Genomic DNA, 25,170 nt, shown 5'->3' with positions numbered 1-25,170 from the left:
TTGTCAACTTGATTGGATTAAGAGATGCCAAAGATTAAGAGGCTTCTGGGTATGTAGATGAAGGTGTGTCTAGGAATGACTGGCATGTAAGATAGCAAATTGAAGTGGAGACCCTTATCTACATAAGCAGTACCATTCAATAGGTTGGAGGTTTGGATGGAATAAAAATTGGAAAAACAAGTAAGCTTCAGCAGATTCAAGCTTGATTCTCTTGAATGGATTTTTGATTGCTGCTGAGACTACCTGAGGATATTAGACTCTTACTCCTTCACTGTTTCAAAGTGGCCTCTGCTTTGGTATAGGACTGGGGCAGCATTGTTGATCCCTCTTGTTCTGAGGCTTTAGCATTTTGGAGTACACAGATCCTGATTCTTTCAACTCTTCAGCCTGCAGACAACCATTGTGTACTATCCAGTTTCTGGTTGTGTAAGACAATCTCATAACTCTCCTTTTAATAATTGTACCTCCTGTTGGTTCTGTTTCTCTAGAGAAACCTGACTAATACACCCCCCCTTTTTATTCATTTTCCCCCATCTCTCTCTAGTTTCAATATAAGAGAGAAAGCATTTGACCCCTGACTTTCCAGTTTTGACTTATTTTATTTAATTTTATGTTCTCCAGTTCCATGCATTTATCCACAAAGGACATGATTTTCATTCTTCTTTATGTCTGAGCAAAACTCCATTGGAAATATATACTACATTCTATTTATCCAATAATCTGTTGAGGCACCTTCGCTGGTTTCATAACCTGTCTTGTAAATTGCACTGCTATAAAATTTGGTGCATGTATTACTAGAGCATGGTGATTTTAGATCTTTTGGATAAATACCAAGGAATGGGATAGCTATGTCATTTGGTGGTTTCATTCTTAGTCTTTTGAGGACTCTCCATACTGCTTTCCAAAGTGGTTGTACTAATTTGCATTCCCACAATGTATGAGTGTACCTCCTCACTCATATCCTTGCCATCAAAGTCAACATCATACTGATTGGAGAAAAACTAAAAGCATTACTTCTCAAATCAAGAATATAACAATGTCTTCTCTCACCACTTTTATAAAATACAGTTCTTGAAATTATAGTCAGAGAAAATGGAACAAGAAAAGGAAATTAAATATGAAACAAACATGAACAAATATGAAAAGAAGTCAAACTATCTGTGCTAAAGATATGATTCTGTGGTTAGACTGCCCAAAAACCTCTACAAGAAGACCTCTAGAACTGATAAATATATTAAGCCAACTATTAGGAAATGAGATCAATATACAAAAATCAATACTTTCCTAGAGTCCAATAATGAATCTTCTGAGAAAGAAATAAAGAAAATAATTCCAATTGGAATAACCTAAAATAACATAAAATAATTTGGAATAATTTAAGGAGGTGAAAGATATTTTTAATGAAACTTATAGAATGCTGAAGAAAAAAAATAAAGACTTTAGAATATTGAAAGACTTCACATGTTCATGGGCAGGCAGAAATAATATTGCCAAAAATGGACACATTACCCAAACCAATATACAGTTTCAATGCAATCCCCATTGAAATACCAATGACATTTTTCAAAGAACCAGAAAATAATGTCCTAAAATTCATATGGAAGAATAAACTACTCAGAATATCCAAAGTAATCCTTAGCAATAAAAGCAATACTAGAGAAACCAGGATAGCTTATCTCAAATTATACTGCAGAGCTATAGTAATAAAAACAGCATGGTATTGGCATAAAACAGACATGAAGACGAATGGAATAGAATAAGAGACGCAGATACAAATCCACATAGATAAAGTTGTCTGCTTCTGATAAAGGTGCAAAACGTATAGGTTGGAGTAAAGATGGCCTTTTTAATAAATCGTGCTGGGAAAAATGGATATCCACATGTACAAAAACAAAACTAGACTCCTATCTCTCTCTCTGCACAAAAATCAACTCCAAGTGGATCAAAGAACCTGGAATTAGATTGGAAACACTGAAACTGCTTGTTACAGTCAGTTTTTTGTTGCTGTGACCAAAAGTTCTGACAAGAACAACACAGAAGAGGAAAAATTTATTTTGACTCATGTTTCAGAGGTTCAGTCTATAGTTGGCTGACTCCATTGTTTAGGGTCCAAAATGAGTTAGAACACCATGATAGAAGGGTATGGCAGAGGAAAGCAGAGAGCGCCAGTCACTAAGAGACAACATATAAATCCCACAGGCAGACTTCCAGTGACAAATTTCCTCCAGCTACAGCCCACCTGACTACAGTACTACCCAGTAAACCCATTCAAGTGGATTAATCCACTGATTGGGTTACATCTCTCATAACCTAATCATTCTAGCTCTGAACATTCTGGCATTGTCTCACACATGAGATTTTGGGGGATAACACATAATCTAAACTGTAACACTACTAGAAGAAAAAAGGTCAATGCACCAACCGAACGGTTCAGGCACTGACTTCCTTAATAAGTCTGCTAAAACTCAAGAAATAAAAACAAGAATAAAAAAATGGGATGACATTAAATTTAAAATATTTTTTACACTTATAGAAACGAGAGCATAAAGAATAAATCTACAGAGTAGGAGAAAATCTTTGTCTGCTACCTCTTTTCACAGAGGATTAACAACCAGAATCTATAAAAAACCAAAAACCTTAAAAACAAAACACACCAATAGCCCAAACAATAAGTGGCTAGTAATCTAAAGAGATATTTCTGAAAAGAAGAAGTAGAATGGTCTACAAATACATGGAATAAAAAAGTTTATCATCCTTAGCAATGAGAGAATTCAAGTCACAACTACACTAAAATTTCATCTCACTTTAGTCAGAATGACAATCATCAAAAAAAATTAATTCATTGAGATGTTATGATAGGATAGAAGTCAACAAATAAATGACTTAACATTACATCTCAAAGCCCTAGAAAAAGAATATCAAATCAATACCAAAAGCAGTAGAAGACAGGAAATAATTAAAATCAGAGCTGAAACCAATGAAATTGAAATTGAAACAAAAGAAACAATTGAAAAAAGTTGGTTCTTTGAAAAAATAAAATTGATAAATCCTTAGCCATGCTAATGAAGAGAAAGAGAGAGAACTCTCAAATTACTAAAATTCATGATGAAAAAGGAAATATAATGATGGGCACTACTGAAAATAATCAGAAACTGTTTTGAAAATTTATACTCCAATAAAATAGAAAATCTGGAAGACAACAATATATTTTGAGAGACATTTGACCTACCAAAACTGATCAGGAGGACGTACACACTTTAAACAGATCAATCTCAAGCAATGAAGTAGAAGACAACATCAAAAGCCTACCAATTAAGAAAAGCCCAGGACCAGACAGATTCTCAGCCAAGTTCCACAAGACCTTCAAAGAATAGTTAACACCAATACTCCTCAAATCATTCCATGAACTAGAAAGCTAGTATCACGTGATACCAAAATTAAACAATGACACATAAAGGAAAGAAAACTTTGGACCAATATCCTGATGAACATAGATGTAAAAATTCTCACTAAAATTCTGGCAAATTGCATACAAAAACATATTAAAAAGATAGTGCTCCATGATCAAGGGGAGTTCATCCCCAGGCACGTAAGTTTGGCTCAACATATGGAAATCAATAGACGTAATTCAACACATCAATAGACTTAAAGATGCATAAAAAGCATTTAACAAAAGAAAGTATTCCTTCATGTTCAAAATACTAGAAAAACTAGGGATACTAGGAATATACCTCAACACTGTAAAATCTATATATGCTAAACCCAAAGTCAACATCATTCTAAGTAGAGAAAAATTAAAAGCATTCCCTCTAAGAAGTGAAACAAGACAAGGATGTCCTCTTACACCACATCTATTCAACATAGTCCTTGAAACTCTAGTCAGAACAATTAGAAGAAAGAAATTAAAGAATTCAAACTATTATTATTTTCCAACATGATTCTATATTTAGATAATACAAATAAATACCACCAGAAAACTTCTAGAACTAATAAATGAATTCAGAAAAGCAGCAGCATAGAAAATTAACACCTCAAAATCATCAAATGTGTCCCTATATATCAGTGATGAATCCACTGAAAGAGAAATTAGAAAACCACCACATCCACAGTAGCCTCAAAAGAAAAATCTGGGAATCAATCATTATAGAGGTGAAATACCCGCATATCTCATACTAGACAAAGGCACATAAACATACATTTGGAGAAAAGATAGCCTCTTCAACAAATGTGCTGGGAAAAGTGGAAATTCACATATAGCAAAATTAAATTAAACCCCTATCTCTCACCCTGCTCAAAACTCAACTCTAAGTAGATCAAAGACTTGGGCACTAGAATAGAGACTTTGCAAATAATAGAAGAAAAAGTACACCCAAATCTTCACCATGTTGGCCTAGGTCTGACTTCCTTAACAAGACCCCTAAAGCACAAGAAGAAAAATCAAGAATCAATAAATGGGATGAAATTAAACTGAAAACTTCTTCTCAGCAAAAGAACAATCAAGAATGTGAAGAGAGACCTACAGAATGGGAGAAACTATTTACCACATGCACCTCAGATAGAACATTAATCTCCAGGATATATAAAGAACTCAAAAAACAACACCAAAAAACCAAATAACCCAGTCAATAAATGGGCTAAGAAACTGAATGGACAATTGATCAACAAAAATGTTCAACATCTCTAGCAATTAGAGAAATGCAAATCAAGACTACACTGAGATTTCATCTCACTCCAGTCAGAATAGCAATTATCAAGAATATAAGCAACAATAAATGTTGGTGAGGATGTGGGGAAAAAGGTACACTCATACTTTGCTGGTGGGAATGCAAAATGGTGCAACCACTATGGAAAGCGGTATGGAAATTCCTCAGAAAAATTGGAATGGAATCATCATTTGATCCAGTTATCCCATTCCTAGGTTTATATCCAAAGAATTTAAAAATCAGCATACTGTACTGATGTGGCCACATCAATGTTAATAGCAGCTCCAAGTCACAATAGTTAAACTATGGAACCGAACTAGGTGCCCTTCAAGAGATTAATGGGTAAAGAAATTATCGTATATATACACAATGGAATATTACTCAGCTATAAAGAAGAATGAAATTATGGCATTAGCAGTAAATGGATGGAGCTGTACAACATCATGTTAAGTGAACTAAGCCAACCCCAAAGATCCAAGGGCTGAATGTTTTATCTGATACACAAATGTTAATTTACAATAAGGGGTGAGTGGGCTAGGGAAGAATAGAGGTACTTTGGATTAGTCAGAGGGGAGTGAAGAAAGAAGACAGGTTATGGGGATAGGAAGGCTAGTAGAATGAATCAGACATTATTACCCTATGTGCATATGTGATTACACTACTGGTGTAATTCTACATCACATATAACCAGCAGAATGAGAAGTTACACTCCATTTATGTATGATGCATCAAAATCCATTCTACTATATGTATAACTAATTAGAGAAAATATATAAATTAAAAGTTACATTTTTTTAAGAATACCAAATATGCCCTCCACTTGATGTGGAAACAAAGGATCATGGGTAAGCTATTTCAGAGGCACATTGGTTTGATAGTTTGGGGTGGCTAAGTGCAAAACAGGTAGAAATGAGAGGGAAAGTTTTTCTCTTTATAGAAAGAAACAATGCCATAAAAATCTCTCTATTCTCTGTAAGTATGAGTTAGACTGCTGTCAATCAATATACTTTAACCTTTGTACTCATAGACACTGACTTCCTGGGATGGCAAAGTCAAACAACATGTGCTAGAGTATATCCCTCCCTTTGGGGGTGGTGATGGACATGTGGCACCCATGGGTGGCCTTACCTGACTCATAACTGGGTTGGCTGATGCTCTTGGAAATGACTTTATATAGCAGCCTTTATACTTTCTCCACTTTGTCTATGACCCACCACTAACTGGTGCCTAGTATAAAAGTTAAACATAATACAACTCAAACTGACTGGTTACTTTATTCACTTGCCATACTTTCTTCTCAAGCAGCAAACATTGACATTGAGTTCCAGGGTGAGGCTTTAGATGAACACACTGCTGCTATCTCCAATAATATTCACAGAGCCAGAATTTTACTTAATGAAGAAACTATCCAAACACAGAAAGTGGTACTTTGGAGAAAAAAGATGCTAGACATGCCAGATGCAGCAAAGGGTGGTACCTGTGTCCTCATTAAAACAAAATGTTGTGTATATATCCCTGATAATTATCATCATCTGTTTTTGGCTCTACGTAAGTTGCAAATCCATATTATAGCTATAGAAACACTTGGTATTCTTCCTGTTTCTCCTTTGGTACAGTCTCTTCCTGCTACCTGGAGATATGTCACAGTGCCTGCTTGCTCTCACAGCAGGGCTTCTCACATGCTCTTGCTCTCCATATGACTGTTATGAAATCTAGTTACAACATATACCACGTACGGTTCAGATGTGAGGTGTCCCCCAGAAGGTCATGTGAGACAGTGCAAGAACGTGATCTTGAGATGAAATGATTAGATTATGAAGTATGGCCTAATTAGTAGATTAATCCACTCATATGAAGCAACTGGATGGTAACTGTGGGCAGGTAAGATGTGACTGAAGGAGATGGGTCACTGGGGTCATGTCTTTGGGTTTACACTTTGTCCTTGGGAAGGTGAATCTCTCTTTCTCTCTCTCTCTCTCTCTCTCTCTCTCTCTCTGCTTCCTGGTGGCCATGCCCTTCTGCTATGATGTTCTTTCTCACCTGAGGTCCAGAGTTATAGAGTTGGCCATCTATGAACTGAGACCTCTGAAACCATGTGCCAAGTAAACTTTTCTTCCTTTAATTATTTTTGTTAGATCTTTTGGTCACAGTGATGAAAAAGCTAACTAAAATGTATCCTAATGTGTTCCATGAGGGACACTGTAAAAGATGGGTACCATAAGATTGTATCATCTCAAAAGCAAAGCAGGGACAGTAAAATATATTTTCCTGAATGTTCCTTTTCTGTTCCCAAAAATCTAGCTACACTAAGGGAATAATGAGAATGATCCTGGGCTGGAAAGTTCAGATACATATTATCTCAAAGGACACTGGCTTTCTCTTAAGCACACTGGGAACTAGAGCAAGCTAACATTTTCTGTAGAAAACTACTTTCTTACACATACACCAGGACAGCTGCTCCTTGGGATGCTGGTTGTAGGAGCAAACTAAGGAAGCTAATGATGTCACTGTTCCTATAGCCTAACATATAAAACCCTTCTCTTAGTGGGGACAGCGTGGAACTTAGGACACTGTGGAAAGGAGATATGTCATTTGTCCAGCTAGCTGTCACTGGACAAATACCATGAGACAGAGGAGGCACTGCTTGGCATATTTCCATGAGGGACTAAGATTCACCTGTCACCACTGAACTCTTCTTGGAGTAGTCTCTGATTTATTGTAAACTTTCCACAACAAATCACATGTCTCTCATGCTATTTCTAGGCACTTTCTTCAGCCCCTCTGCAACCTAGCCCACTGCCCTGACACAACTGGACTGTGGATGAGACAAACAGCCTCCCAAATTCCAGGGTTGGTCTCGATGACCAACATAATACAGCAGAAAAGAAGGCATATCATGTTGAGAACTTGTGTATGTTACTGTGTTAGATTTCTTTTGCTACTCTAACAAATGCCCACAACTTGGGAAGTTTAAAACAACATACATTTATTTTACCACGTTTGTACAGATCAGAAATCCTCAAGAGATCAGTCAGTTGTTTCTCTTCTCTGGGTTTCTCAAGGCTAAAATCAAGATGTAAGCCAGCAGGTTTTCAGAGGGAGGTTTTGTGAAGAAACCACTTTCAAACTCATTCATTTTGTGTATAGAATACTATTTTTGTGTGTGTGTGTGTGGCTGAAAGATGAAGATATCCATTTCCTTCCTTTCTGTCATTGGGGGCTACCCTTATCTCCTAGTGGCCTCTCTTCATCCTTACATATGGACCCGTATGTCTGAGAGCCAGAAATAGCACCCTAAATTTTTCTCACATTAGAATTTCTCTGACTTCTTCTTGCTCCAATAGAAGAGAATGTTTCTGTTCTTCTGTGTCAAATTTTATATCCTTCCATGATAATCCAGACTAATCTCCCTATTTCATAACCACTGATAGGTAACCTTAATGACATCTATAAATACTTTATGCAATGAAATACGATAAACACATTTAGAGGATCTAGGAATTATGGACATCTTTTGACTGTTCATAGTAGTTTCACTTTCCTCTTCCTCTGTCTTCCACCCTGTGTCCATCCCTCTCTCCCTCCCTTGCTTCCCTCTCATTGTCTCTCTCTCTATTTCAGACCCCTCTATGAAAAGCCACACGTAATATCTGGAGCAGCTGTATAAAGACACTCATGTGGTGAGACACTGAAGGTGTTTGCAAACAGCCATGGAAGCTTGGAAGTAGCTCTTCAGTCTCCAGTTGAGCTTTCAGATGTGCAGCCATGAACAACATTGGCCACTTCCTCATAAGAGACCCTTATCCAGAACCACCTGGATGCATTGCTTCCAGATTCCTAATGCTCAGAAATAATGTGAAATAAAAATAGCTGTTTCAAGCAGCTAGATGTTAGAATAAATTTTTAGGAGTCAATAGATAACTGATACAATAGGACTTCTATATTTGCAGGTACACATCCTTGGATTCAACTGGTCACAAAACAAAAATACTTGAAAAAAATAATTGTCCACACGGAACATGTACAGGCTTTTATTTTTACTCAGCAGTCTGTAAACCAAAGAGTGTTTAACAACTATAGATGTGGCATTTAGACTGTATTGGTTATTATAAATAATCCAGAGATAACTTAAAGTTACAGGAGGATAGGTCTTGCATAGGTTATATGCAAATATAACACTTACAGATACTACGTGGAACAAATCACATGGATTTCAAAGAACAAGGTAAGTGTTTCCTCATTGGGTGTGCATGCTTGCACATGTGTGTGTGAGTACTAGATTGCTCACTCTGTTTTTCCTTTCTTAGTAGATACACCAGAGTTTTATCTATTCTATTGTGACAGAATTTTTATTCATCTTACCAAAGAGCCATTCTTGGTTTCGTTAATTTTCAAATTTTCTAATATAATATGTTGATTTTTTTGTTTTCTCTTATGCATTATTAAACATGCTGCTGTTCAACTATTTCTATTGTAGCTTATTTAAGTATAAAATCCTTTAAGGCATTTCTTTAAGAATTCTTTCCTTATCATCAATTGCCTTTGAAAATGTAATATTGTAATTTCCCTTAATTAACCAAAATTAAATAATTACATGTTAAAATTCTCTCAGATTTATTTTAGGAAATTGTTACTAATTGTCAAATCATTCAATATTTTTGGTTAAATTTTACCAATTATTTCTAATTTTGGGTCAATAAGAACCGGGAATGTGGCATACCTATTTCAAATATATTTCTATATCAACTTTTGTCCCTAGGATATTATAAGTTTTTCAACTTTAAAATATTCTATGAGTATTTGAAAAGAGAAATATTGCTTGATTTTTAAGGGAGAAGTTGGGTTATGTGTCTGTGTGTTTGTGTATGAATATCTCATTAGTATTTATAATAATTAAAGTCAATGAATTTTATTTTCTCTCTTTAATCCATTGAGGATTTAGAAAATAAACTATTTCTCACTGTGATGGTAGTTTACTTAATGTCTTCTATGCAGATTTTCATGTTGTCATAATGAAATTATGACATTTGATGAGTGTTATAAGGGGAGACAGTGACGTGTAACAGTGTTAAAGACCGTAGAGCTGAATGAATGCATTCAAATCCCAGATCTACCACTTTCTGGTTATGTGGCAAGACAAGTTCCTTAATTTATTTAGGTCTCAGACTCCTCATTCATAAAATGACTATGATGATAAAAATGGTACCTAATAGGTTACTGTAAGCAGTGACTTCTAAAGCACCAAGAATAATGTACCATATATTTCTTGGCATAGAGGAATCACTCGATAAACCATCACTAATGGTATTTATATAATTATTTTTATGGACGATTTACAGAACTTAAATGGTATTTATATAATTATCTTTCTGGTGCTATTTATATTTCCTTGAAATATACTTTGATAGTGATATTTTAACAAAATTTACCTTTAATTGAATTTGCCTAGTATTTCAAAACTTTAGATGTCATGATGGTTAGATGGGTCTTTAAATGAGCAAATTTAGTTATTTACTGACATAAAGTAAGTGAATTTTAAGAGGGCTTAATATAATCACATTCATTATAATTCTTAATGCTATTACTTGTCATTTTATCTCATGCTTTCACATTTATATATTTAAAAAACTTTTCTCCTCTTGCTATGTGACTCTAGTTTTGTTTTGTTTCTTTTCCCATAATAATTTATAAATATAAATGATATGTTTGTTTAACTTGTGGCCAAGAACAAAATATTATCTATTGATTTCTCTTTATGGAATAAGATACGTCTTTTGTTTTACATCTTTTCCTACTAATCCTTCAAACTCCTCCAAATTCTTACTGAAATCTTGGACACTTGATTCACATTATTATTTAAGTCTTTTTATTCTCTTAGAGTATTTCAAATATTTTTTCAAAGATAATATTATATTTATAGTTAATATGAACTTGCATTCTCATTTCCATAAACCCTGTTGTTTCATTCATGTTGTGTTAATTCTTAATTTTAACTATATTAATTAGTCGATTAGTAATTACTTTAAAATATTTGGAAATATTTTATTTGGAATAATTTAAAATACATTTTAAAGAAGTAAAGGTAAATTTTAGCTCTTGACAAATGGATATATAATTCCTGAGTCTCCAACATTGGATTTTCATGACCATTTTTTATTTATTTATTTTTAGGTTTAGAATCTCAGCTGGTTGCTCCTCTTTCACTCTGATTTTAAATGAGCTTTGTTTTATAAAAACGCCTCAGTATTTATAATTGAAGATGCATTTTCCTAATTTGGAGTAGTGAAACTTACATTCTGTTTTCCTTTTCCTTTCCTGCCATAAAAATAAATTTTAAGCAGAGAGAGTAATGTTCGTAGGCTAGATCAGTATCTTGGGCTGGAAGTAACTCACATGTGACTTCTGAGATACCACCAGATATATGGGTTCATGCACTCATTTGTTATCTCTAGTTAGGTTCCAAGTGTCATTCTCTAGAGGGCACTTCAGCAGTGTTAACTATTGGAGATGCAAAACAGCAAACACACATTCTGCCAGTTTTGAATGTGTGGAGAGCCGTGCTAACTCTACACTACACTACTTGAAAAAAAATTTTTTTCAATATGGTCAGGGACATATTAATCCATTTTAATCTTCATTTGTTATTGCCACAAACTCCTAGAGATGAGATGGCCACAGAATATAGGCACCCTCTCTAATTATCTAAAATGATATTGAGCATTTTTGTTGTTATAGTCCTAGCCTACTACCTAGTACAATAAAGACTTGGAACAAATGTTGATACAATTGATAGATGTTTAAGGATTAAATCAGAGTAAATTATTTTCACTAAAACCGCAGGGAACTTTTTAGTAACAAAGTTGCTTAATATTTGATATCAGAAAATAATATTAATTAAATATCTATTGTATGTAAAACATGATAATTAGAAGGCATGCCTTAAGTAAAGATGTTGTTAATCAGCTTAGATCTATGTAATAGAATTAATTAATATATCTGAATACTTCAAACAGAAATAGGAGTCATCCTTTGGTATCCATTGGGGAGTGGTCCCAGAATTCTTCATGGAAATTAAAATCTGTAAGTACTTGGGTCCTGTATAAAAGTGGCATAGTATCTGCATATAACCTTCACACATCCTCAGATAAATCATCTCTAGATTACTCACAATAGCTAATACGATGTAAATGCTATGTGAATAGTTGAGACAATGTGTGGTTTAGGGAATAGGACTGTACTGCTGTGCAATACAGATGCAACTTTTTTCCTGGATATTTTTGATCCATATTTTGTTGAATCTACAGATGTAGAATCCCTGGATATGGAGGGATGACAATACTAATTACTTCTAAATAGGGAATTAAAATACTATACCTAGAACTCACTGAAATCCTCCATATACTTCAATTTTTACCTTTAAAGTCAGTTTATGTGGCACTTTTAGATAAAAATTATTTCATGGTCGGAGGTAACGTGTCTGCTGTTATTATGAACCGCCTTCATTAATAGAGAATCTAAATCTTTATTGCAAAATATGACATTTATTTGTAAGCATAAAGTTTGCCATAGGTTGATCAGTAAACAGCGAACAATAATGTTTTATACTTAAAACTATGCTGCATTATTTTAAGCTACCAATTTAAATTTTGAAAATTAGAAGTTCTTAAGTACTCATCTATAAAATAAAAGAATTCAACTACTAAGAAAAAGGGTCATCTCAATTGGATATACACATTTGTGTTCTCAATTCATTCCACATATCACTGCAAAACTAATCTTATGAAGCAATAGCTTCAATCATAGCATCTTCTTAAAGTTTTAATTTTGTTTCCTTCTGCATAAAATATAGAAATACCATTGTCTGGCTCTGTCGTCCACCCAGACGTCACAAATCAAGTATACACCCCTTATATAGAGCTCTTGTCTGTTTTGCTTCTGATTCTTTATGTTACACGTATGCTAACATTTCCAACTGAATCTTCTTTCCCTATTATCAACTATCGACATTCCATTTAACCCCCAAAGTTTACCTTGAAAGTTATCATTATGAATCAATTTTTTACTCCCTCAGTTTATTGTAGGTCACAAACTACTTTGCACAATAGATATTTATGTGCTTGTTTCTATTCTTGTCTTCTTCTATTCTTGTTTTATGTGGTCTTCCACCTGTTTATCTTCTACAGTACTTAGCACAACACCTGTCTCATAGTTTACAGGTTGCTCACTAATTCCATTGACTAAATTAGAGGAGGAGTTGTGGCATAATAGCAGAGTAGGTAGCCCCAAATATGTCCCTTCAAAAAGCAACGCTGAACCACAAGCAGAAACTGTCAAAACCAACTTCGTAAGAATTCTAGAAAACAAAGATACAAAGCAACCAAGTGACTGCTGAATCAAGAAAAATGGAAGATATGTTGTGACTTTCTCCTAAATGATAGGAGAAAGTTGTGACATTTGTGAAAAATGGAAGATATGTTGTGACTTTCTCCTAAATGATAGGAGAAAGTTGTGACATTCTTACTTGCCATTACCCAACCCCTCCACATCTGGCACCCCTAAAGATGGCAGTCCTCATTCACAGTGTGGAACCAGGGCCCCTGCTGCTGAAGGGAAAAGAGTGAGGCTTATTTTAAAATACTGTGTTTATCTGTACTGTTTTGTCTGGGGGCTGCCTGAGTGCCAACACAAGGCGCTTTTCTCTGTTTCATCTATCTTGGATTCCACTAGGACAGAGAAGCAACAAGTATTGATCAGAAAGGTAAAGAGAATGGTAAACCCGTAGCTACCTGGGGTAAAAGATTACATCACAATATACAAGACCTTGGAGGAAAAGCCAAGAGAGAATGTCTTTGGGAAAACAGGGCCTGTGTATCTTAGGGACTTAGAAACCAAGAGCGTACCCAGGATAGGACACATGTTCAACCAATCCCCAAGAAAACCATAAGCTTTCATCACTGTCTAGTTTGTAGGCTCCGCACAGGCAGGAGCAAAGGCTGAGACAGTTTTAAATGGGTTGGTTAAACCTTAAAGGAGTGACCAGCACAGAGTCAGTCTTCAAACACTGGGAGTGGTATTTTTTTGTTTCTTTGGCTGTTTTGTTCCCCTGTATTTTTGTTTTATATTTGTTTTCTTAAGTTCCTGAATGAAATTCAAGGACTTGTCTGTCAAAATGCTAATTGGATACAAGGTAAAGGAAATAAATGAATCAAGATGGACATTGGCAAGAGAGTGAAAAGATAATCCACAGACTACAAGAAAATATTTGTGAGCTATACATCTCATAAAGAATTATACAGTTATATCCAGAAAATACAAGAAACTTTAACAACTCAATAAGATAAAGACAATCTACATTTAAAATGGAAAAAAGACTTTGTGATGATTTATTTTATGTGTTAACTTGACTACTATAGGCTGTCCAGACATCTGATAAAACATTATTTCTGGGTCTTTCTATGAGGGTGTTTCCGGAAGACTGGAATTTTGAGTTCATAAACTTGTTCTTGTTAATTCAGGTGAGCATCTTCAAACTTGTTAAGGGTCTAAATAGAGTAAAAAGAAAGAAGGGCAAATTTGCTCTTCACTTGAGGTTGAACAGCCTTTTTTTCCTGCTTTCAGACATTAGAGCTGTTGGTTTGCAGGACTCTGACTTTAGAAGGGAGCGTTATTCCACCATCTTTTCTGTGCATGAAACTTGAAGGTGACAGATCGTGGGACTTCTCAGCCTCCACAGTTGTTTGAGTCAATCCCTCATTAAAGCTCTTTTTATATATCTTTATATATGTCATTTTAGTTTTGTTTCTCTGATTAATACAGATATGAACAGACACTTCTCCAAAGAAGATATGTAAATGGCATCAAGCACACAGAGAGAAGTTCATCATCAGTCATCAGGAAAAAGCAATTAATAAGCACAATGACTAGAATGACTGTTACCAAAAAACCCACAAGAAAATAGCATGTGTTGGAATGGATGTGGAGAAATTGGAATTCTCATACATTGCTGGTAAGAATATAGAGTAATGTAACCACCATGAAAAATGTTTAGAGTTTCTTAAAAAGTTTAACATGTATCTATTTGAATCCCTGCTTTCAAATCTTTGGAGTGTACACTAGAAGTGGAATCCATGAACTATATGGAATTCTATGCCTAACTTTTTAAATGTAGAATAGTACTTATACAACCAGAAGTTGGAAGATATGTTTTTTAATGACCTCATACTTCAGTTTCAAATATATGAATATTTCAAAACTTATTTTAAGAAGTTTTAATTATTTTAAGAAGAGTTTAACATATATCATTCATCCAGCATGAAGGTTAAAAAATTAATTAGCAAAATTTCTACTAATGATGCAATAGTTATGATTTAAAATGAACTTCAATACTTTCTTAGATTTAGAATATCAATGACCTAATTTTTCTTGAAAATTGCTAATTATCACCTAAAATTTATCAAAATACTATTTTAAACTAAACTATAGAAGTTTGAAGAAAGAATATTTATTAGGTAGGATCTCTATCCAATTAATTTAATTGAAGTAAGAAATGAAATGAAACATACACCAGTTTTTATATACGTGTATATACATATAGTATATAATGTAATATATATATGCATAATGTAATATATATAAAAATATTAAAAAACCCTAATTACTTTCTTTGGTATCAAAACAAGTATGACATTAATATGATCAGTGTAAAGAAAACTGTAGTCATTTTTAATGAAAATTAGGCCAATTCTGTCAGTATTATGAGCAAAAGATGCAATTATGTAAACTAAATGGGTGAATACTTTTTCCTACCAGATATTCATTCAGCACACGTATTGCTGAGCATTAACTCTGTATGATCAATTTATACATGTAATACTATGTAAATTGTCTCTCTTCATCCATATGCTTGGAAGAAGGACATGTACAAATTATTTCATGAGACCAGGTTGCACTTTTCCCTAAAGCTTTGTGCCTCAGAGCCCAGTTCAGCCGTTTTGATCAATTGGGTACTATTACAAAGTTGTAGCATTGCTCAACTAACAGTTTCTTACTACTGCTGAGGTCTGAATGCTTGTACCCCCCACATTTCATAGATTGAAGCCTAATTTGCAATGCACTAGTATTAACAGGTGGAACCTTTGGGAATTTAGGTTATGAGAATAGAATCGTCACAAACAGGATTAGAGTCCTTATAAAAGAAGCCTGAGGAAATATTTCTGCCCCTTCTGTCACACGAGGACACAGCAAGAAGGTGTGTTTTTGTTTGTTTGTTTTTGTACCAAGAATTTGACCCAGGAGCACTTAATCACTGAGCCACATCCCAGGTCCTTTCTATTTTTTGAGACAGAGTCTTGCTAGGTTGCTGAGGCTGGTCTTGGAATTGGGATCCTCCGGCCTCAGCCTCCCAAGTTACTAGGATTAAAGGTGAGCACCATCACATCCTGCAGCAGAAGTTGCCATCTTTGAAGCAAAAAGAAACCCTCCCCAGACACCAAATAAAATATACTGGCTCCTTGATTTTAAACTTTTCAGGCTCCAAAACTATGAGAAATAAGTTTTTGATTTTGTAAGTTACTTAGTCTAAGGTATTTTGTTGCAGCAGTTTGAATGGACTGAGATACTTACTGCCATTTGTATCATTAAAATAATCATAATTCTAATGATTAACGTATGTTTTTTCTTCTTTATTTTATTCACTTTTATATCATTCATCCGTGACATGTGAGGTCAGGTATTCATAATTATTTTATTTTATTTTTTATTATTTTTTTTTTATTATTATTGGATACAAATGGGATACATGTTGTTTCTCTATTTGTACATGGAGTCAAGGCATACCATTTGTGTAATCATACATTTACATAGGGCAATGATGTTTGATTCATTATTTTTTTCCCTTCCCCCCACCCCTCCCACCCCTCTTTTCCCTCTATACAGTCCTTTTTCCTTCATTCTTACCACACTCCTTATCCCTAACCCTAAACCTAACCCTAAACCTAATGCTAACCCTTCCCACCCCCCATTATATGTCCTCATCTGCTTATCAGCGAGATCATTCGTCCTTTAGTTTTTTGAGATTGGCTTATCTCACTTAGCATGATATTCTCCAATTTCATCCATTTGCCAACAAATGCCATAATTTTATCATTCTTCATTACGGAGTAATATTCCATTGTATATATATGCCACAGTTTCCTTATCCATTCATCAACTGATGGGTATCTAGGTTGGTTCCACAATCTGGCTATGGTGAATTGAGCAGCAATGAACATTGATGTGGCTGTATTTCTGTACTATGCTGATTTTAAGTCCTTTGGGTATAGGCCAAGGAGTGGGATAGCTGGGTCAAATGGCGTTTCCATTCCAAGCTTTCTGAGGAATCTCCATACTGCTTTCCAGAGTGGCTGCACTAATTTACAACCCCATCAGCAATGTATGAGTGTTCCTTTTTGCCCACATCCTCACCAACACCTCTTGTTGCTTGTATTCTTGATAATCGCCATTCTAATTGGGCTGAGATGAAATCTTAGGGTAGTTTTGATTTGCATTTCCCTTATTACTAGGGATGTTGAACATTTTTTCATATATCTGTTGATTACTTGTACATCTTCTTCTGTGAAGTGTCTGTTCATTTCCTTAGCCCATTTGTTGACTGGATTATTTGTATTCTTCGTGTAGAGTTTTTTGAGTTCTTTATAGATTCTGGAAATTAGCGCTCTATCTGAAGTATGGTTGGCAAAGATATTCTCCCACTCTGTAGGATCACTCTTCACATTTCTGATAGTTTCCTTTGCTGAGAGAAAGCTTTTTAGTTTGAATCTATCCCAGTTGTTGATTCTTGCTTTTATTTCTTGTGCTATGGGAGTCCTGTTAAGGAAGTCTTATCCTAAGCCAACAAGTTGAAGATTTGGACCTACTTTTTCTTCTATAAGATGCAGGGTCTCTGGTCTGATTCCAAGGTCCTTGATCCATTTTGAGTTGAGTTTTGTGCAGGGTGAGAGATAGGGGTTTAATTTCATTCTGTTGCATATGGTTTTCCAGTTTTCCCAGCACCAATTATTGAAGAGGCTATCTTTTCTCCATTGCATATTTTTGGAACCTTTGTCTAGTATGAGAAAATTTTATTTATTTGGGTTTGTGTCCATGTCCTCTATTCTGTACCATTGATCTACCTGTCTATTTTGGTACCAATACCATGCCGTTTTTGTTACTATTGCTTTGTAGTAGAGTTGAAGATCTGGTATTGCGATACCCCCTGCTTCGTTCTTGCTACTTAGGATTGCTTTAGCTATTCTAGGTTTTTTATTCTTCCAGATGAATTTCATAATTGCTTGCTCTATTTCTGCAAGGTACATCATTGGGATTTTAATTGGAATTGCATTGAATCTGTATAGCACTTTAGGAAGTATGGCCATTTTGACAATATTAATTCTGCCTATCCAGGAACATGGGAGATCTTTCCATTTTCTAAGGTTTTCTTTAATTTCGTTCTTTAGTGTTCTGTAGTTCTCATTGTAGAGGTCTTTCACCTCTTTTGTGAGATTGATACCCAAGTATTTTATTTTTTTCGAGGCTATTGTGAATGGGGTAGTTTTCCTAACTTCTCTTTCTGAGGATTCATCACTTATGTACAAAAATGCATTGGATTTATGAGCATTGATCTTGTAACCTGCTACTTTACTGAATTCACTTATGAGTTCTAAAAGTTTTCTGGTGGAATTTCCAGGTTCCTCTAAATATATAATCATGTCTTCAGCGAACAGGGATACTTTGAGTTCTTCTATTCCAATCCGTATCCCTTTAATTTCTTTGGTTTGTCTAATTGCTCTGGCTAGAGTCTCAAGGACGATGTTGAATAGAAGTGGTGAAAGAGGGCATCCCTGCCTTGTTCCAGTTTTTAGGGGGAACGCTTTCAGTTTTTCACCATTTAGAATGATATTGGCCATGGGCTTAGCGTAGATTGCCTTTATAATGTTAAGAAATGTTTCCACTACCCCAATTTTTTCTAGTGTTTTGAGCATGAAGGGGTGATGTATTTTATCGAATGCTTTTTCTGCATCTATTGAAATAATCATGTGATTCTTAACTTTAAGTCTGTTGATATGGTGAATGACATTTATTGATTTCCGAATGTTGAACCAACCTTGCATCCCTGGGATAAAACCCACTTGATCGTGGTGCACTATCTTTTTAATATATATTTGTATGCGATTTGCTAAAATTTTCTTGAGAATTTTGCGTCGATGTTCATTAAGGATATTGGCCTGAAATTTTCTTTCCTCGATGTGTCTCTGTCTGGTTTAGGTATCAGGGTGATATTGGCTTCATAGAATGAGTTTGGGAGGGTTCCCTCCTCTTCTATTTCATGGAATACTTTGAGGAGTATTGGAATGAGCTCTTCTTTAAAGGTTTTGTAGAACTCGGCTGAGAACCCATCTGGTCCCAGACTTTTCTTCGTTGGTAGGCTTTTGATGACCTTTTCTATTTCATTGCTTGAAATTGGTATATTTAAGTTGTGTATGTCCTCCCCGTTCAGTTTAGGTAATTCATATGTCTCTAGAAATTTGTTGATGTTTTCAAGGTTTTCTGTTTTGTTGGAGTATAGATTTTCAAAATAGCTTCTAATTATGTTTTGTATTTCAGTAGTGTCTGTTGTGATGTTTCCTTGTTCATTCCGAATTTTAGTAATTTGAGTTTTCTCCCTCTTTCTCTTTGTTAGTGTGGCTAAGGGTTTATCAATTTTAATTTCGTTGATTTCACCTCTGATTTTAACTATTTCCTGTCTTCTACTACTTTTGGTATTGGTTTGCTCTTCTTTTTCTAGCGCTTTGAGCTGTAGTGTTAAGACGTTTATTTGTTGATTTCTACTTTTTTTGAATGCGCCCCATGAAATAAATCTTCCTCTAAGTACTGCTTTCATAGTGTCCCAGAGATTTTGATATGTGTCTTTGTTTTCGTTTACTTCTAAGAATTTTTTAATTTCCCTCCTGATATCTTCTGTTATCCAATCATCATATAATAGTGTATTATTTAATCTCCAGGTATTGGAGAAGTTTCTGTTTTTTATTCTGTCATTTATTTCTAATTCAATCCATTATGATCTGATAGAGTACAAGGTAGTATATCTTCTTGTATTTTCTAACAGTAGCTTTGTGTCATAAAATATGGTCTATTTTAGAGAAGGATCCATGTGCTGCTGAGAAGAAAGTGTATTCGTTCTTTGTTGGATGGTATATTCTATATATGTCCGTTAACTCTAAATTGTTGATTGTGTTATTGAGATCTATGGTTTCTTAATTCAAATTTTTGTTTGGATGATCTATCCAGTGGTGAGAGAGGTGTGTTAAAATCGCCTAGTATTACTGTGTTGTGGTCTATTTGATTTCTGGAATTAAGAAGGATTTGTTTGACGTACGTGGATGAACCAAAGTTCAGGGCATAGATATTTATGATTGTTATGCCTTGCTGATTTATGCTTCCCTTAAGCAGCATGTAATGTCCTTCTTTATCCCTTCTGACTAGTTTTGGTTTGAAGTCCACATTATCTGAAATGAGGATGGATACTCCAGCTTTTTTGCTGTGTCCATGTGCATGGTATATTTTTCCCATCCTTTCACCTTTAGTCTATGGGTATCTCTTTCTATAAGATGAGTCTCTTGCAGGCAGTATATTGTTGGATTTTTCTTTTTAATCCAATGTGCTAGTCTGTGTCTTTTGATTGATGAGTTCAGGCCATTAACATTCAGGGTTATTATTGTGATATGATTTGTATTCCCAGTCATTTGACTCATATTTGTTTTTTGACATGATTTGGTTTCTCCTTTATTTGGCTATTCCTTTAGGCTAGCACCTCCTGTTGCTGATTTGCATCGTTGTTTTTCATCCCTTCCTCATGGAATATTTTGCTGAGAATGTTCTGTAATGCTGGCTTTCTTTTTGCAAATTCCTTTAGCTTTTATTTATGATGGAAGGATCTTATTTCATCGTCAAATTTGAAGGTAAGTTTTGCTGGGTATAAGGTTCTTGGTTGGCATCCATTTTCTTTCAGAGCTTGAAAAATGTTGTTCCAGGCCCTTCTAGCTTTTAGGGTCTGGATTGAAAAATCTGCTGATATTCTTATTGGTTTCCCTCTGAATGTAATTTGAGTCTTTTCTCTCGCGGCCTTTAAAATTCTGTCTTTATTTTGTATGTTAGGTATCTTCATAATAATGTGCCTTGGTGTGGGTCTGTTGTAATTTTGTATATTTGGAGTTCTATAAGCCTCTTGTACTTGGTTTTCCATTTCATTCTTCAGATTTGGGAAATTTTCTATTATTATTTCATTGAATAGATTGTTCATTCCTTTGGTTTGTTTCTCTAAGCCTTCCTCAATCCCAATAATTCTCAAATTTGGCCTTTTCATGATATCCCATAATTCTTGTAGATTCTGTTCATGATTTCTTACCATCTTCTCTGTTTGGCCAACTTTGTTTTCAAGATTAAATGTTTTGTCTTCAATGTCTGAGGTTCTGTCTTCCAGGTGTTCTACCCTATTGGTTATGCTTTCTATGGAGTTTTTAACTTGGTTTATTGTTTCCTTCATTTCAAGTATTTCAGTTTTTTTTTTTTTCTTCAGTATCTCTAACTCTTTATTGAAATGATCTCTTGCTTCCTGTATTTGGTCTTTTAACTGTTGATTGGTGCAATCATTTAATGCCTGCATTTGCTCTTTCATCTCCTCCTTCAATGCCTGCATTTGCTCTTTCATCTCCTCATTTGCTTCTCTGATTGTTTTAATTATGTACATTCTGAACTCCCTTTCTGAAATTTCTTCTGCTGTGCTGTCATTGGGTTTTATTGATGTAGTATCTAGGTTTGTTTGGGACATTTTCTTCCCTTGTTTTCTCATATTGGTCAGATGTCAGTGGGAATCTGAGATGTTGCAGATTTCCTCTATTGGCTTATAGTGTCCCGGTAGATTTCCAGTGTATTACCTCCCAGCCTTCAGTAGCCTAAAGTCTTGGAGGAACTTGATAATGCTGTGCTTCCGAAGAAAGCTGCCCCTAGCCCCTACTGGTTCCAGGGCTTGGAGCTGGCTCTGTGCGGAAAGGCTCTCACTGGGGGCCTGCACCGTGCAGCTGGCCGTGTGGGGGGAGCCCACCGCTGGAGTGTGGAAGGCTACCTTGGGAAGACTCTAGCTGCCCTACCCTGTTATGATAACCCCACCCCTATCTGTGCCTGGCGCCCAGGCCAAGTTTCGCCCAGTGGGGGAGACTCACCCCGTGACTCTATTTTTGTCCAAGTCTCTCGATGACTCCCCTTCTTGAGTCCTGGGTTCTGGAGCTACTGGAGATGCAGTCACCCTTTAGGTCACCATCTTGGATCGCGCCCCGTGGAAAGAGCCTGCGACCGGAGTGTGCAGAGCCGCCTGAAGAAGTCTCTGGCTGCCCTGCCCTGATCCCAGATGCTGCTTGCGGATCGAAGCTCTCCGTTGGCTCGGGGACTTGTGGCTGTCTCTATATAGAAAAGCTCTCACTGGGTGGTCTGTTGCAAGAAGCTAGCCTTGAAAGGCACCTCCTACCGCAGGGGTCCAGGCTGCTTGGGGAGGTCGCTGGCTGCCCTGTCCTGGTCCCTGAAGCCGCTTGCGGGCCAGAGTATGCCGCGCTGGCTCCGGGACTTGGAGCTTGTTCTGATCAGAAAGGCTCTCAGTAGGGGACCTGCTCAGAGAACCTGGAGAAGCTGGCTGTGTGGGAGGGGCCCAGCACCGGAGTGTGCAGGGCTGCCTGTGGAAGACTCTAGCTGCCCTGCCCTGCTCCGATAAGCCACCTCTATCTGGGTCTGCCACCCAGGGCCGAACTTTACCCAGTGGGCAGACTCACCGTGGCTCTATTTTGGTCCGAGTCTCTCAATGCCTCCCCTTCTTAACTCCTGGGTTCTGGAGCGACTGGGGATGCAGTCCCCCTCTAGTCCGCCATCTTGGATCGCGCCCATAACTATTTTAGTCTATTTATAGTGCTGTAACAAAATACCTGAGGACTAGATAATTTTTAAAGAAGAGAATTTTATATATCATAGTTCTAGAGGATGGGAAGTCCAAGATCAAGGTACCAGCATGTTCGGTGTCTAGTGAGGGTCCCACGATACTGCCTTAAATACATGGCAAAAGGGACAGGAAGGTCAAGTGCTATGAAAAGTTTCTTTTATAAATGACTTAATCCTACTCACAAGGGAGGAGCCCTCAAGACCTAGTGACCTCCTGGGGGTCCCACCTCTTAATATTGTTGCATTGGAGATTAAGTTCCAACATGAATTCTTCGGGAAGCACAAACATTCAAACCATAGCATAGTTTATCTACATGGCGTCTTCTACTATCATCAAATTTCAAATCCAAAATGTATAAGGTGTAGATATCAATTGGCTATAATCTGGGTGAATTATTAAAGGGCTCCAATGGTTCCTCACTCAACACAGAAAAAGGTCCAGTCTCCTAAGTTGGCCTCCTTGGCTCTTTGCCTTTTGCCTCAAAATGTTTTGCAGCTATCATTTAGAGAATGGAAGTCAAATAGGTTAACCATTGCCCAAGAATACAGGATTTGAATCCAGTTTTTCTGATTCTAAGCCTAGTGAATTTTCCATTTCATCAGTAGCCTGACAATGCAGGTTTAAAAGCAATAGTTAAAATTTTGATTTGTGGATAAATCAATGGATTCAGACAGTATGTGGACAGTACATGGACTACATTTACACGTTGAAATATATTAATAATTGGCCATTAAATAAATCAAAGAAGATATACAAATGGACAACATATATGAAAAAAATGTTCAACATCACTAATCATCAAGGAATGCAAATTAAAACTATAGTGAGAAATACCTCACTCTAGTATGAATGGCTATTACCAATAAGACTAAAGATAGCATATGCCAGCAGGAATGTGGAGAAAAGGAAGCTTTGGCACACCATTGGTGGCAGTGTAAATCAGTATAGCCATTATGGAAAATAGTATAGGAATTCCTCAAAATATTAAAAATGGAAGTGCCATTTCATCTAGCAATCCCACTACCAGGCATAGAGTCAAAGGAAATGAAATCAATATGTCGGAGATATCTGTATTCCCATGTTTACTGCCGCACTATTTACAATAGCCAAGAAACAGAAATAGCCTCAGTATCCGTCAAATGCTAATTAAATAAATAAAATGTGGTATATACACAAAATAGAATACTATTCAACCATAAAAAATAAGAAGATCCTATCACGTGAGAAAATAGAGATGGAACTAGAGATCATTATGTTAAGTGAAATAAGTCAGGCATAGAAAGAAAAGCAGTGCATCATCTCATTTGTATGTGGGAATCTTAAAAAGTTGACCTCATAGAGGTTTAGAGTAAACTGGAGGTTTTCTGAGGCTGGGGAGAGTAGAGGAGAGCCAAGCTGGGGGGAGACTGATCAGGGATACTAAGTTAGAGTTAGGTAAGACATTCTGATGTGTTATTTCACAGTAGGATGACTGTTGAAAATGATAATGTACTATGTATTTCAAAGAATTAGTAGAAAGGAGTTTGTATATTTTCACCATAGAGAAATGATAAACATTTGAGGAGATAAGTATATTTAACCCAAGTTAAACATTATGCAATATATTAAAATATTTCATGTTACTCTATAAATATGTATAATTTTTTGTATCAATTAAAAATAAATTTGAATTTAAAAAATGAAAAAAAATTCATTCATGTGTCATAAAAGGAAGCACAAACATTATAAACTTCTATTATCATTTAAAGTACTGCTATTGTCCTTCAAATTCCATAAAAATGACCTAGATGTAGTATATACAGTGATTAAACAAACTGCCTCAACATTCCATAAAATGTGCAGAAAGCCCATAAAATACCATACTCCTACAATATATATAAAACCTAAAATTAAAATACTAGTTCAAAAACACATAAAAATTGATGACAATTTCATTTATAATTTTTATTTCACTATTTAGTTATCATAGCTTAGCTTAAAATGGAATATTTATCTTAGTATTTTATCAAAAGTTTATATTTAAATATTTTGTGTCTATATATTTTTCTGAGTTGAAGTTAACTATTTAAAATTGACCTTATAATCACAAAGAAAAGGGTATTTTCCCTTTTCCTCTCAAATAGCTAGAGTAGTATCTGAATATTTTAAAATCTTAATTATTTCACTGTGAATTTAGCATCTGTCTCATTTTGCTTCTCTTTGATTCTTTTTTAACCTACAATATTTAGTTCTATTCATTTGAGGGGTTTTATCTGATAAAATTCAAAGTGACACAAAAACTAATTCCCTAATGGATACTTAAGAGGAGAAAAACAGATTTGTTGACTGCCATATTTTGTGAGTTCAACATAATGATGGTGCTGATGGGCACTTTATGTCAGACAGAATATGGTTTGAGGTGAAATAGTGGTAGGATGTAGCGTAATTTTTATGTTCTCATAGGAGCAT

At 35.6% G+C, this 25,170-nt stretch overlaps 1 protein-coding gene across 1 annotated transcript in view; it reads right to left on the bottom strand.

Moving 5' to 3' along the window:
- Positions 1-25,170, bottom strand: part of Spag16 (sperm associated antigen 16) — a 1,066,789-nt gene that overhangs the window by 394,732 nt on the left and 646,887 nt on the right. The gene's annotated exons all lie outside the window — the stretch shown is intronic.

The sequence above is a fragment of the Sciurus carolinensis genome, chromosome 3, assembly GCF_902686445.1.
Source record: "Sciurus carolinensis chromosome 3, mSciCar1.2, whole genome shotgun sequence".
Lineage (NCBI taxonomy): Eukaryota > Metazoa > Chordata > Mammalia > Rodentia > Sciuridae > Sciurus > Sciurus carolinensis.
The sequence above is the reverse complement of the archived record's forward strand: the minus strand, read 5'-3'. Positions and strand labels throughout refer to the sequence as shown.